The 16131-nt window shown below is 43.3% G+C and overlaps 1 pseudogene; it reads left to right on the top strand.

Annotated features, from left to right (window-relative positions):
• Nucleotides 1–642: 642 nt before the first annotated feature.
• On the top strand, nt 643–2443 carry LOC138836805 (signal peptidase complex subunit 1-like; annotated as a pseudogene).
• The last annotated feature ends 13688 nt before the right edge of the window (nt 2444–16131 follow it).

A 16131-nucleotide genomic window follows, 5' to 3' on the forward strand; every position in this document is an offset into this window, starting at 1 on the left:
TATTTTTAAAAAGTTTCGTCTTTATTGTAAAGATGGTGAACAGGGGGTTTACAGTTACATAAGTAAGGTAATCATTATATTTCTTTTTAATACCTTGTCAGTGTGAGGATTCTAAAACTGAGGTTATAAGCAAGTGACATAATTGTAATTTTTTTTTTTTTTTTTTTTTTTGTCGGTCATGGGGATTGAACTCCAGGCCTGGGCGCTGTCCCTCAGCTCTTCAGTTCAAGGCGAGCGCTCTACCACTTGAGCTACAGCGCCACTTCCGGTTTTCTGGTGGTTTATTGGAGATAGGAGTCTCATGGTCTTTCCTGCCCGGGCTGGCTTTGAACCGCGATCCTCAGATCTCAGCCTCCTGAGTAGCTAGGATTACAGGCGTGAGCCACCAGCGCCCGGCTATAATTGTAATTTTTTGTGTATATTAGCTACAGCAACATATGGAATATAATTTCAAAAGTGTATGTAGGTCGCCATGGAGACGCAGTGCAAGCAGGCAGCCGTTAATCCGCGAAGGCACTGCTTAGAACCCTTTATGGGACCAGAGCTTGGGCTCCTGGCCCCAGTTTCCCTGATGGCGAACCACTCACGGGTGCGTGATGCCTCAGTTCATCCACCTCCACTTCCCCAGCAGCAGGCCTGACGCCAGGCTACATGCAAGTGCAAAAGGGTCATGGCACAGGGTGAGGCCTGGGGTTATCCCCGCCCTTCGGAGACATCGGCTTCCGGGGCAGTCGCAGGTAGGGGCTTGTCTGGCCTGCCAGTTCTCTCTAGGATTCCTGTTCGGACCTCTGCAGTTCCTGACTGTCATTCGCTCTCGCCTCCCTGCCAGCCACCTTAGCTAACTTAATGCAGCAATATCTCAGCGTGCTCCCCACAGAGATGGCTTACAAGGGGCAGAAGCTAGCTGAACAGATGTTTCCAGGAATTATTCTTTTTTCTGCAATAGTTGGATTTATCTATGGGTGCGTGGCTGAACAGTTCAGGTGGGCAGTCTAAATAGTTATGGTCAGACTTGCTTTTTCCTGTTTGCAGACACTTCCTCCATGGCCGTCTATCGAACACATCCCCTCAATTGGTTACCTGTTCATGACTTAGGAAGAGAAGACAAGAAAACAAGGGGTAGAAAATTTAAGAGGCAGGATAAAAATAATTGATTGGGGTTTTCATGACTCAACACCATTTTTGTTTTCTCTGAGATGAGATAAATTTCTATCATAACCAAATCATGAGCGTAAAACTCCCTAGTCTCATAAACACAGCTGCACATAGATTTAGTTTTCTTTATATTTCAAAGGCAGTTAGAAATAACTCAGTTGTGGTAGACTTGTAAATATTTTAGACCAACTCTTCATAATCTTGTTATGAAATGGAAAACAAAAACACAAGTATGCAGTGTTTCTTCCAGGTATAAATAATGAGTGCCTCATAAATGACAGCAAGAAAAAAACAGTGTATATAAACTCTCCGGCTGAGCCTACTAGGGAGGATTATATGCTGGCATTCATTCGATGAGGAGAAGAAATGATAATAAGCAAGTCCTAAACACTGGGTTGTGAAGACAGGATATGTTTTGCAAGGACTCTCTTCAAGGCCCCCTTGACATCCTTATTTCTCAGCCTATAGAAAAGGTGGTTCAGGGCTGAGCTGACCATTGTGTAGAAAAAGAGGACCTTGTCATGTTTGGGCCTATGGATAGAAATGGGAAGGACACACATGACAATGACAGACCCCCTAATGCATCCCAAGTACAGCCAGAAGAGCAGGTGATATGGGCTTTATTTCATCCTTCATTTGAGGAGAGGAATTAGTATGTAAGAGACCAGAATGGCAGAAAGCGGGTAATCAGTAACAACAAACCCTGTGCATCTGCACAGGCCAGCTTCAGCAGTGGTAGGATATCACTGTTTATGTGTTTAGTCATCTGGCCTTTGCAGAAGGGATAGTGCAAAAAGTATGTGACATATCCAAGGCTGCTCAGAGAGGTAAGGATCCATAATGTGGTCACCAGAATCCAAATGAAACATGATTCCATGCATATCATGTAGTTCAGATGATGCCAAAACCACACACTTATCATAAGATAGAGAACCTCTGCCCCATATTGCATCAGTTCCAAGAATTCAGAAAGGCATGGGCCCCAAAGGAGATGGCTGTGGGGTGAAACTTGATGTGAGGATTAGAGAGAATTACCTATGCAGCAGGTACATTGGCACTTGGAACCTCACATCCATATAATAGCAAGGACCAGTAGTCCATTACAGGTCAGTGATTGTGTACAGATTAGGATGCCTGCCGTCAGTCAGAATGCCTGGGAAGATGAAGTCCATTTCCAATGTAGAATTGCAGAGCTTCATCTCCTAGAATCAGATATGTAGTGGAAGCCTTACTAAGAGATGTAAGCAATATTTGTATGGACTCAGGCCAACTAGGGTAGCCAACAGAAATTTTGTGGGATATCTTTATTCCTATGGTTTGCCTTTGCTTTCAAATTTCCTGAATGGTTTCAGAGTCAATTCCCAATGAACCAAAGACCTCAATGTAAGACAATCCCCTGAAACTATTACAGGAAGTTTTGAGGGAAACACTAGGGCTTCTTGGTACAGGTTGAAACTTCCTAAGATTCAGAAACACAACAAATTAAAGAAAGGCTGGATAAATGGAACTGCATTAATCTCTAGCATTTCTGCCTGGAAAAGGACATAGCTAGCAAGATAAATGGAAAGTCCAGACATTGGAATATCTTTACTCTCTATACAATAGACACGGGTCTAATATTTAAAATATATTTAGAGGTCAAAAAATTAAATCCCCAAAAACAAATGCTCAAAGAAAGAACCGCTCCATTAAGAAGTGGGCTAAAGACTTAAAGAGAGACTTCTCTGAAGAAGAAATAAGAATGGCCAGTAGACACATGAAGAAATGCTCAACATCTCTGGCCATCAGAGAAATGCAAATCAAAACAACATTGAGATTCTGCTTCATCCCAGTTAGAATAGCCATTATCAAGAAAACAAAAAAATAATAGATGCTGGCAGGGCTGTGACAGAAAGGGAATGCAATGTAATTCTTTTCTGCACAAAAGCGTGTACTACTACTCTCAGGAAAGACAGTATGTTTATTCCAATTATCCTCAGTGCTGAAGCCATCTAGTTCAGCTTGGTCAGAAGGTGAAGGTCCAGTTCAGGGGTCTTTCTCATTGTATCAGTATGTTACATTCTGCTCAGCATGGATTACAATTACAACTGTCCTCCTTGGCAGGGAATTTATCTATTCTAGTTCTTCGAAGGAAGATGAGTGTCATTTTGTTCTCTCTTTAGCATGAAATCCTATTTTTTCTCTGTCATCATCTGACATTTGTCTTTACCTTTTCAGAGCATGAAATTTATTTCTTCAGACTCTTCTCCAGGTTTATTGTATCCACTGGAGCTTATTTGTGTGGTGGATTTTTCTCATATATTTTGCTATGCAGAATCTATCTGCAGCATATCCATTTAGCATAGCATGGGTCAACTCCAGTCTTCTGCAATGTCAAAGTGATGTCACCAGTGGGCTCCACAGTATGGAATATTGCTAACCTCTCTTCTCCTCAAACAATGTGTTTTTTGTCTATTGGACACTACCTTCCTCTTCAACTATATATCTCTTTTTTCTTTTCTTTTTTTTTTTTTTGTTGGTCATGGGGCTTGAACTCCAGGCCTGAGCACTGTCTCTCAGCTCTTCAGCTCAAGGCAAGCACTCTACCACTTGAGCTACAGCACCACTTCTTTTTTTCTGGTGGCTTATTGGAGATAGGAGTCTCACAGTCTTTCCTGCCTGGGCTGGCTTTTAACTACGATATTCAGATCTCAGCCTCCTGAGTAGCTAGGATTACAGGCATGAGCCACCAGTGCCTGGCTTCAACTATATCTCTTGTGGACTCAGTCCTGTGATGTTGTTTTCAGTATGGAAAGCAATCAGCAAACTAAGTGTTTATTTCAACACTCCATGCCTGGACAAAGAATATACCTATTGCAATTCTTTTCGTCAATGTGTTTTCAAAAGCAGCTGTGCACATCAAGATGTCTACTTCAGTTCTCTGTGCTACAGAGTCTACCATATATGCATTTGCAATAGTTTTCATCAGTACTGAAGACATATCATCTATTCTGCCCTTCACATGGAATCTACATAGTCCATGTAATCCATCTATCCTCAGCATGAATTCTCTGTTCTTCAGCCCTCCTCACCGTGCAGGGATATGACTTGATCTGTACTTTGCATGGTATATATGGTTTGAAATTTTTCTCAAGAGCAAGAAAATCTCTCCATGGCTCTATTGCTCATGAAATGCACCTCTGCATGGATTATGCCTTCTCCAGCTCCTCTCAGCCTCGAATTTGTTCTTGAGTTTGGATTGGTTTCCTTCACCATGTCCTCACCAAAAATTTCCTTTATTCTGCCTCTTTTTAAAAGATCATATGCAGTCTAGTACCTTAGAGCATGGCTTTGTATCCTATGGCTCAGATTAGCATGGATTTATCATAGGCAATTCTCTTCTATGTCAAAGGCATCATCTCTGGCTCTCCTCAGTACTGATGCAAGCATTCCATGTGTCTTGTGCATGAAATTCAGTAACTGGTGTTTTCCTCAGAGAGGTAAGTTTTAACTTTGGGACGCTCTCTTACACACTGATGAGTTTACTTTTATCAAAGCATACAACTAATGTTTTCCATCTCTTCCCAGCTTGGAAAACATCTGACTTGGCTGTATTCCACATGAGATGGATTTATTATCAGCATGGGAAGGGTCTGTGGCTTTCCTCCTCAGAAAGGTAAGTGTCTACTGTAGCATCCATCAGCATGGCATGTGAATTTCCCATTTCTCCTTGGCTTTGAATGCATTTGCTCCAGCTTGATTTCTCAGGAAGAAATGTGTCAACTCCAGTGGTCTTGATGAAGGAAAGCACCAACTCTATAGTTATGCCTAGCTGAGATCCCTAGCTGGGATGTCAGCATAGGGTGTGTAAAAGACAGTTCATTTGGCAACATATGTATCAACCCCAGATTTTGTCAGCATGAAGTCTATCTAGTACAGTGCAGCTTGTTATGGATTATATCCACTGCAGCTCTGAAAAAGCCCGGCATAGAAAGGAACACGTCTTCTCCAACTCCTGTCATCAAGAAATCCATCACCCATTTACGCATGTTTCCCCAGACTGTCACAGCCCGTACAATTCCTCTGCTCAGCATGAAATGCATCCATAGGTGTTCACTTAGGAAGGAAAATCTTATTTCCAGCCTTATAAAACATGGAATGCTTATTCTGCAATTTTTAAAATAATGGAAGAATGAACCATCTCTTCACTGAGAATGTATATAAATGTATTCTCCACATAAACTGTTTTTTCTCCAGCTCTTCGAGCATGAACTGTATTTCCCATAGCTATATTTAGCAGAAAATGCATGTAATGCAGGTGTCTTCAACTGGGAATGACGATTGCTCAGTTCCCTTCCATGGGAAATGTGTCTCCTTCAGAACTTCTCAGCATTGGTTTCCCTGAGGCTGTTCTTGACACAAGAACCCTCAATTCCAGTTCTGGTAAGCAAGGTAAATCTCAACTCCAGGATTTCTTACCTGGAGTAGAGACTTCTGTATTTCTTTCATGGACTGGATCAGCTCCAGTTTTCCTCAGTAAAGTATGTTTATTCCAGCAGTATGTTGCATGGAATCATGCCTCCTGCATTTTTCATTATCTTGGAATGTACCCAATTAGACTCTGTTTTCCTTGAAATTTCTCTACTCAGTCTCTCGGTATGGCATGTCCTTAAAACAGCTTTTGTCAGCAATGTAAGGTGCAAGTGTGGCATACCTGCATATGTAATTGGCTTGTACGGTGAAACTTAGCCTAGAATATATTGATTATAAATAACTCTGAGTATGGGATGCAACTTCTTTAGCCCATCTCTGTATGGAATCCACCTATTCAAATTTGTCATTTTGGAATCCAGGTAACCCAAAGTTGGCAATGCACCTCAATATGAAATGTGATGACTCCATCTCTGCTCTGCATGAATTGCAGCCACAGGTGCTGTCTTACAAAGTGTCAGCCTTCCAGCTCTACAACCCCTGCAATCCATCTCCTCTAGTCCACTTGAGAATGGAATGACACTCTCCAGGTCTCTTCATTTGGGAAGGTTGTATAAAAGAACACTCTTCATCAGTGAAAGGCTCTTATTTGAGCACTTGTCAGCTTGGAGTGTGTGTCCTCATGTCTGCACACCCTACAATGTGTTTCTCCAGCTTTCCTCCACATCCAATGGGTTCGACCATCTCCCTTCAATATAGAATGCCTTGCCTCACCTTTTGTCAGCCTGGAACTGTCTCCTCCAACATTGGGCATGGAGAATATGTTCACCAATTTGGGGAGTGTGGAGTATGTCAAATTCCAAGTTAAGTCCAGGACTTCCCAGCATGGAGTCTACCTCCTCCATTGTGATGGTCATGAAAAGGGATTGCTGCTGGTTGTATCACCACAAATGTGGCTCCTCCAGCCTTTCTCATGTGGACTGTGTCTGCACCAGCACCTCTATGCATGGAATATTTCTACACTCATTTGTAGCCTTTAAAATACATTTTGTCCAGCACTCCTGAAAATGGGATCTATTTTTTCCGGATCCTTTGAGTACAGAAAATATTAAAACCAAGTCTGATGCCCACCTCCTTTTGCTCACTCCAGCAAGGATTAGATACACTCTAATTATTCTAGGTATGGGATGTTTCTGCCCATTGATGCCTAGACGAAGAAATGGATGTCTTCCAAGACTCTTTGGCATGGCAACCATAGATTCCAGATCTCAGCCGGAAAATAAATCCCTTGAGGATTCTTCGTCACTGAAACAACTCCTGCCACTCCCCTCCGCATGGAACACACATGCTCCTGTTCTCCTGGGCATGGAATGCATCTATTTCAGCTCCCCTCTCTAAGGTAAGCATTTATTTGGGACAAACACTTCTTAGCATGGAACCATCTCTATTCTGTATCCTCATGAAAGATTGAATCTTTTCCTTCTTTACTAAGACTATGAAATTGATCACTTCGGTCTGTCTGCTAAATGGAATTAATGTACTTGAGTTCATTCCTCATGCTCTATGTTTACTTGTGTTTCTTTAGGATGGAATGAAGCGATTGTCACTGACTGCAGCATGGAAATCTTCAAGTGTAGGTCTATTCAAAAGGTAAGTATCTCCGGCTGTACTGTTTGTAGAATGTGTATACTCCAGCTATTTTCCAAATGGAATCTGTCTAATGCAGCCCTCCTCAGGTAAGTAATTTCTAACTCAACTCTCAGCATGGCATCCATTTCCAATATGTGTCTGTATAGCATAGAATGTGTCTAATATATTCTCTTCAGGGAGACATAGAATGTGTCTCTAAATTCTCCTGATGGAATGATGAAACGTTATTTTCAACATGGCATGAAACCTGTTTATGTCTCCTCCACTTGGAATACAAGACATCTAGTTCCCTTCACTGAAAAATGTATCTGCCCAGCTGTCTTGTGTAAGGAATGCTCCTACTGCATCTTTCCTCAGAATGGATAGTTCGCCACTTGCTGCTTTCTGAGAGAAGCACACTACTCCATCTCTTTTCAGCATGGAATGTACCTCCTCAGGTTCTCCTCAACATAAAACCAGTGTAAATCAGTTCTGCTCTTCACAGTCAGTTTCTGGTACATCAGAGTGCAGCGGAAATCTGTCTGTTGCATGTCCATTCAGCTTGGAATGCACCACCTCCGGCTCTCTTCATGAGGAGAGGTTCTTGATGAAGCTGAGGCTCCCAGGATTACATGAGATGAAATCAGTTCTTCTCAGCAAGGTAAATGTCAACTTTTTCATTCTCCAGTATGGAATCTGGTGGATACATCACTCTTTGTCATGGAGTTCATCTACCTTAGCTCTCCTCATCATGGGATCTGTTGATTCCAGTTCCTCTCAGGATGAGTGGGGCTCTTGCATGCAATGTGTACACACCAGGCCTTGTCCTCATGGAAGCCTTCTTCACATTCATGAGCGCTTTACTCTGCATGCAGTATGTCAGCCCCTGTTCTCAGCAAGAAATTAATCTGCTGAGCTCACTGGGGTATCGTTTCTAGTATAAAAAGAGAAGAAGACAGCTTGAGCCCTCCACTTCAAATTGGAGACTCCACCAGCTCACCTCAACATGTAATGCATGTATTCTAGCTCTACTGCTGCTTTTGTCAGCACAAAATGTTTAAGCACAAAATGTTTCAGCAGTCCTCCTCAACATGGAATGTGTCTCCAAAAGCTCTCTTCTTAATGAAATGTATGTCCTCCTATCTTCTAATCATGCAATGCTTTTCAACGTGGTCTGTTTATGAATGAAATTTATGTACTTGAGTTCTCCTATGCAAAGTACACATGTAGTCCAAATCTAGTCCAGCACTATGAGGAAACAAAAATCTCAGCTCATCTCAATATGGAATATACTTGTGCTTCGCACAAAAACCACTAGAATGAATACATTCCTGTTCAGATCAGCAGTGAAACAATCTTCTCTAGGTCTGTTTAGCAAAGATAGTCTGACATGGAATTATCTTGCTCTGTACTCAGCATGGAATATAGGACTGCTCTCTGAACTGCAATCCATCTGTCTGAGCTCCACCAACTCAGGTATGTGTCAAATTGGGGTCTCTTTAGCATGCAATCCTTTATCCTTCTTTCTCATTCACTATTTACAAATGCATCTTTCCATCTCTTCAGGATGGAATCAATGCCTTACATCTCTTCATATAGTGAAACTGATCTTCGCCAATACTTTCAGAATGGAATATTTTGGCATCATCTCTGTTCAGCATGGTATATTTGGTTCTTCTCAGGAGAACATCATGTATTCAAGCTCTAATCAGCAGGGTAAATGTCCACTCCAGTGTTATGTGCAACACAGGTAAAGTAGATTTGCTACATTTCCTCTTTTTCTGAAATGCATCCATTTTGTAGCAGGTGGAAAAAGGGGCTGAGTCAGTACCAGTTGTCTTCATCAAGGTATACACATATTGAAGTTCTCCTCAGCATGCAACTTCCTACTCAGGAAATCAGCATGGTACGTGTTGAAAGTGACTGTCATCGGCAAGGTAAGTGCCCAGGTAAACATTCTTTAGCACACAGTTTTAGTAGCATAGTGTTCCCTGTCACAAACTGTTCCTACTGCTGTTCTCTTCAGCATGACATCTGTTTCCCTCCATTCTACTCAGAGTGACTGAGCCTTTTTCTGCTCACTCCAGTGATCTCTAGGCCATTCAGTTACCAAGAACCTGTATCCTCCTTGTAGAATGTGATCTGTTCACACACACTCTGCATGGCATATGTCTGCAGCTTTCATCCTGAGAGAGGTAAATGTGTGTTATAGCACCATTCTTCGTTTGGACTTGGCTTGGAATGCATTTGCCTCCAGCCATATTTCCCCAGGAAGCATTTGATCACATCCAGCTGTCTTCACCAAGGAATACACGTTCTCTACGTGTTCCAGCTGGGATCCCTGTGCTCAGCATGTCAGGCTGGCAAGTGCTATAGGAAGTTCTCCTTGGCAAGGAAGGTATGAATCAACTCCAGTTTTTGGCAGCATGCAGCCTTGCTACTTCCTGTTCCTTGTCATGGAATACCTGTGCTGTAACTCAGAGCAAGTCCAGTACAGAGACCAAGCACAGTACAGAAAAGAGTGTCTTCTCCAAATCTTTTTCTCATGGAATACATCACCCGTTCAGAGAAGGCCTTGCCAGCCTGGCTTGACCTAATGAATCTAATTATCAGCATGAAATGAATGCGCAGGTGCTAACTGAATATGGAAGGTCTCATTTCCAGTGCACAAAACATGGAATGCAAGTTTTCTCATTTGTTGTTAGTGGAGTGAGAATGGACCAGCTCTCCTTCTCTGGGAATGTGTATCAATGTATTCTTGATACAAAAACCTTTCTTCTCCGGTGCTTCTGAGCATCAGATGCATTTCCCATAACTATCTTCAGCACAGAATACATGTAATCCAGATGTCTACAACAGCAAATACATTGCTTCAGATGTTTTTTCTGAACAAAAAAATGCCTTCACGAGGCTGGGAAGGGTGGCTAAATGTTAGAGCTTGCCTTGCATGCCTGAGGTCCTGGGTTTGATTCCTCAGCACCACAGAAGCAAAAAGAACAAAGATAGAAGTAGCGATGTGGCACAGGGGTAGAGCGCTAGCCTTGAGCTGAAGAGCTGAGGGACAGCACCCAGGCCCAGTGTTCAGGTCCCATGACCGGACCCAAAAAAAAATGTCTTCACTACATCTAATGGTTTCCCTGAGGCAGTTCCTGGCACAGGAACATCAAATCCAAATCCAGCTCTGGTCATCAAGGGAGGTTTGAACTCCAGGATTCTCCTGCATGCAGTAGGGACTTCTGCATGTGTCCCATGGAATGGATCAGATCCAGTTCTCCTCAGGAGGGTTCAGAGTCTATTTCCTCAAGTTATTTCAAGGATTCTTCTCTAGCTCATTTCTCCTTACCAGGGAATGCATGCAATTGCCATCTCTTTGCGTTGGAGTGTCTCTATTTAGGCTCTCAGGAAGGCATGTCTTGAAAGCAGCTTTTGTCACCAAGAACAGTTTTAAATGTGGCATTCTGCGGGATGCAGTTGGATCGTCAATGATACTTGGTCTAGAATGCCTCAAATTAATATAGAATATAAATGTTGAGGCCATCCCTGCCTGGATTCTGTCTCTACCTACTCCTGTCATCTTGGAATCACTGTAGCCAAAGTTTCCAATACTCCTTGTCATGAAATGTGAGTACTCATCCTCTACTCTGCATGAATTGCACCATGGGTGCTAACTTAGGAAAGATTTGCTTTCCACCCATACATGGCTTGCAGTTCTTCTCCTCCAATCCATGTGAGAATGGAGTGAGATTCAATATTCAGCAAGCTAGAACTCTTGTTCCAGCATCCCTCTGCCAGGAGCATGTACTCCAGATAAGCAAACCATGCATGTATCTCCACCTTTCTTCGAACTTGGAATATGTTCATACACCTTCACTCAATGTGGAAAGTCTCTCCTCAAATTTTTCAATCAGAATGTCATGAGTCTCCTCCAGTTTTGAGCAAGAGGAATATGACTTCTCTAGTTTTTGGCATTTACAGGACTTCTTTCAGTGGACAGTATGTGGAATATATATTCTCCAATTCCAGGCATGTGGAATAGGTCTCCGCCAACTTTTGGGCCAGGCCTCTTCAGCATTGTCGTGAGCAGGAAAGTTATGTTCTGCAGCCTGTCTGAGCAGGAATGGGGCTCCCCCAGCCTTCCTCCTGAGGAATCTGTATGCTTCAGTGCCTCTCAGTGTAGAATGTGTCTATCCAGTTCACAGGCTACAGTGTATCTCTTCCAGCATATCTCAAGTTGGAAGCCATTTATCTCAGTTGTCCTGAAGATGGAAAATGTCCAGGCCAGGTTTCTACAGACTGGAGGCCATCTCCTTTATCTCACTCTAGCAAGGAATAGATCCCCTATACCGTTGCTCAGCAAGGAATGTACCTGTCGTTACTTTCTGGAGTATGAAGTGGATGCGTCTTGAGTCTCCCAAGCATTGGTATCATCGATTCCAGCTCGTTTCAGGAACTTGAATGTCCCATTGAGGAGTCCTGAATATGGAAATATGCCCAACTACCTAACTACAGCATGGGACACATGTGCTCCTGTTCTCTTTGGCATGGAATGCATCTATTCCAAACATCCTAGAGAAGTACAGCATTTAGTTGGGGTAAGCATTTGTTATCATCTCCTTTCTGTATCCTCATGCAGTACTGCATCTTATCTCTCATTGCCCACAGCAATGAAATCTGCCCCTTGAGCTCATTTCTCATGGTCTATGTCTCCCTCATGTCTCTGCAGGAAGGAATGAAGCTACTGTGGCTGTCCACAGAATGGAATGTAGCAAGTGCAGCTCGACTCAGCAGGTAAGTGTCATTTCCAGCTTTGCTTTTGGTGGCAGCTCTGAACTCCAGGTGTGCTGAAAATGGAATCTGTGTAATGCAGCCCTCCTCAGGTAGGTAATTATTAACAAAGTTCTCCTCAGCATGTTGACATGTGTACATATAGGATAGGACGTGTCTACACTAATCCTCAACATATAGACTGTCACTCTCTTGTCTCGTTACATTGGAATGTGTGGACTCCAGGAATTTACAGCATGGCATGAGATTCTACCATACCTCCTGAACTTGGAATGTGTACATTCCATCTGCCTTCACTGAACAAGTTGTTTACTCTATCTGTCTTGAGAAAGGAATGTTCCTGCTCCATTTCTCCTTAGAATGGGATGTGTGTCTCTTACTCTTTTCCATGAAGAACATCCTTTCTTTAAAGAAAGAAGTGCAACTCCTCAGGTTATCATCAACATGAGTCCTGTCTACAGCAGCCCTCTTCTTTGCTGACACTTTCTGGTCCTGAATCTTGCAGCCTGGAATCTCTGTGCTGCATGTTAGGTCATCTTGGAATGCATCGGCTCCATCTCTCTCCATTAAGAGAGGCTCTTGATGAAGCTGAGGCCCTCATGGCACTTGTGGAGAGGAGCTCACATCAGCAAAGTGTTCACACTAGCATGCCCCAGGAAGTAACTGGGGAGTATAGCACTCTTTGGCATGGAGTGCATCTACCCCAGCTCTCCTCAGCATGGCATCTGTCTACAGCAGTTCGACTCAGGATGTGACATGCCTGTTGCAGGTCTAATCAGCATGTATTCTATCTCTCCACATCAGGCAACCCATCCGCTGTGGATTTCTACAGCAGTGAATGTGTCTTCTCCAATTCCCCTATCCATGGAATGTGTCTCCTCCAGCTCTCTTCCATGTGTAAGCATGGCTTTCAAACATGGTCGAGGTGGATTGTTTTTCCTATAGGTCTGTTTAGTATGAAACCCTTCGATGAGCTCCATTAAACAAGCTATACATCTGTGGTCAAGTATGTGGAATTGTCCATCTTCTGTTCATCACAGCATGGAATAGAGAGAGAGAGAGAGAGAGAGACTCTCTGGCCTTATCAACCTTTCTTCCTTTGTCTGTCATCCGGAAAGTCTTTGATTCCAGCTCTCTTAGGGGTATTCCAAGGCATGTGATGCACCTCAACTAGTTCTCCTTTGGATGTATTGAGTTTCAGCATCTCTGCAAGGTATAGAATGCTTCGACAACACCCTGCCACTAAGTGGGTACCCTGTGCTTGTTTTATGCACAAAGAATTTGCATGTGAGGGCATAAAAGCATAGACTATTTCTGCTGCAGCTCTCCTGAAGCCTCATCTTTTACTGCAAGCGCTTCAGCATGGGATGTGTTTCTTCTGGTCTATCTCAGCTGCTCGGGATCAAATATGTCTAGTCTGGCTCTCATCAGGCTAAATTAATCTATTCCTGCTCTACTTGGTTTGGATGAAATAGAGCTACTGGTCTTACTCCAGGTCTCCAGAGGAAAGTCCATGTGAATTCCGGGCCTGGAATCAAACTCATATTGCTCAACTAAGCAAGAAGTGCATCTGTGCCAAGTGTCCTTATCATGGAATGCATCCAAATCTGCTTTCCGGGGAATGGGATGTAAGTGTTCTAATTCTGCTCAACTTTAAAACCATCCACTCCAGCTTTGTTCAGGAAGGAAAATGTGCACTCTGTTTGTCTGACATGGAATTATCTCGCTCTGTACTCAGCATGGAATATAGGACTGCTCTCTGAACTGCAGTCCATCTATCTGAGCAACCCTTACTCAGGTATGTGTCCAACTGGGGTCTCGTTAGCATGCAATCCTTTATCCTTCTTTCTCATTCATCCTTTACAAATGCATCTTTCCATCTTTTCAGAATGGAATCAATGCCTTACACTTCTTCATATACTGAAACTGATCTTCGCCAATACTTTCAGAAAGGAATATTTTGGCATCATCTCTATTCAGCATGGAATATTTGGTTCTTCTCAGCATGACATCATCCATGTATTCCAGCTCTGATCAGCAGGGTAAATGTCCACTCCAGTGTTATGTTCAATACAGGTGAAGTGGATTTGCTGCATTTTCTTTTGTTTGAAATGCATCTCTTTCATAGCAGGTGTCAGCAGGGGATGAGTCAGCAGTTGAATTCATCAAGGAATACACCTATTCAAGTTCTCCTCAGCATGCATCTTTCTACTCAGGATCTCAGCATGGTACGTGTTGAAAGCGACTGTCATCAGCAAGGTAAGTGCCCAGGTAAGCATTTTTTAGCATGCAGTCTTAGTAGCATAATGCTCCCTGTCACAAACTATTTCTACTGCTGTTCTCCTCAGCATGAGATCTGTTTCCCTCCATTCTACTCAGAGTGACTGAGCGGTTTTCTGCTCACTCGAGTGACATCTAGGCCTTTCAGGAAGCTAGAGCCTGACTCCACCTTGTAGAATACGAGCTGCTGACACACACACGTTGCATGGCGTATGTCTGCAGCTTTCATGCTCAGAGAGGTAAATGTGTGTTAGAGCACCATTCTTCGTTTGGACTTGGCTTGGAATGCATTTGCCTCCAGCCATATTTCCCAGGAAGCATTTGATCACATCCAGCTGTCTTCACCAAGGAATACACGTTCTCTACGTGTTCCAGCTGGGATCCCTGTGCTCAGCATGTCAGGCTGGCAAGTGCTATAGGAAGTTCTCCTTGGCAAGCAAGGTATGCATCAACTCCAGTTTTTAGCAACATGGAGCCTTGCTACTTCCTGTTCATTGTCATGGAATACCTGTGCTGTAGCTCTGAGCAAGCCCAGTACAGGGGCTAAGCCCAGTACAGAAAAGAGTGTGTCTTCTCCGACTCTTTTCCTCATGGAATCCATCACCCATACATGGAAGGCCTTGCCAGCCTGGGTTTACCTTATGAATCCAGTTATCAACATGAAATGAATGCACTGTTGCTACTGAATATGGAAGGTCTAATTTCCACTGCACGTAACATGGAATGCAAGTCTTTTCATTTGTTGTTAGTGGAGTGAGAATGGACCAGCTCTCCTTCTCTGGGAATGTGTATCCATGTATTCTCTACCCTAGAATATTTCTCCTCCAGTTCTTCTGAGCATCAAATTCATTTCCCATGACTATCTTCAGCACAGAATGCATGTAATCCAGATGGCTACACCAGCCAATACATTGCTTCAGAAGTTTTTTCTGAAAAAAATTGTCTTCATGGGGCTGGGAAGGTGGCTCAGTGGTAGATCACTTGCCTTGCATGCCTGAGGCCCTGGGTTTGATTCCTCAGCACCACAGAAGCAAAAAGAACAAAGCTAGAAGTGGTGCTGTAGCACAAGGGGTAGAGTGCTAGCCTTGAGTTGAAGAGCTGAGGGACAGGGCCCAGGCCCAGAGTTCAGGTCCCACGACCGGACCCCCAAAAAAATTGCCTTCACTACATTCAGTGGTTTCCCTGAGGCAGTTCCCTGCACAGGAACATCAAATCCAGCTCTGGTCCTCAAGGGAGGTTTGAACTCCATAATTCTCCTGCATGCAGTAGGGACTTCTGCATGTATCCCATGGAATGGATCAGATCCAGTTCTCCACAGGAAGGTTTAAGACTCTATTTCCTCAAGTTATTTCATGGCTGCTTCTCTAGTTCATTTCTCCTCACCAGGGACATCATGGAATTGCCGTCTCTTTGGCGTGGAGTGTCTCTACTCAGTCTCTCAGGATGGCATGTCTTGAAAGCATCTCTTGTCAGTAAGAACTGTTTTAAATGTTGCAATCTGCAGGATGCAGTCAGATCATCAGATGATACTTGGCCTAAAATGCCTCAACTCAGTATACAATATAAATGTTGAGGCCCATCCCGGCCTGGATTCTTTCTATACCTATTTCTGTCATCTACAAATAACGGTAGCCAAAGATTGCAATGTTCCTTGGAATGAAATTTGAGTACTCGTCCTCTACTGTGCATATTGGGCACCATGGGTGCTATCTTAGGAAGGTTTGCTTTCCACCGATACAAGGCATGCAATTCAACTCCTCCAATCCATGTGAGAATGGAGTGAGATTCAATATTCAGCAAGCTACAGCTCTTGTTCCAGCATCCCTCCACCAGGAGAATGTATACTCCAGATTGGCATACCATGCAACCTGT

Source organism: Dipodomys merriami, unplaced genomic scaffold, assembly GCF_024711535.1.
Source record: "Dipodomys merriami isolate MVZ:Mamm:240054 unplaced genomic scaffold, mDipMer1.0.p SCAF_10, whole genome shotgun sequence".
NCBI classification, from domain to species: Eukaryota; Metazoa; Chordata; class Mammalia; order Rodentia; family Heteromyidae; genus Dipodomys; species Dipodomys merriami.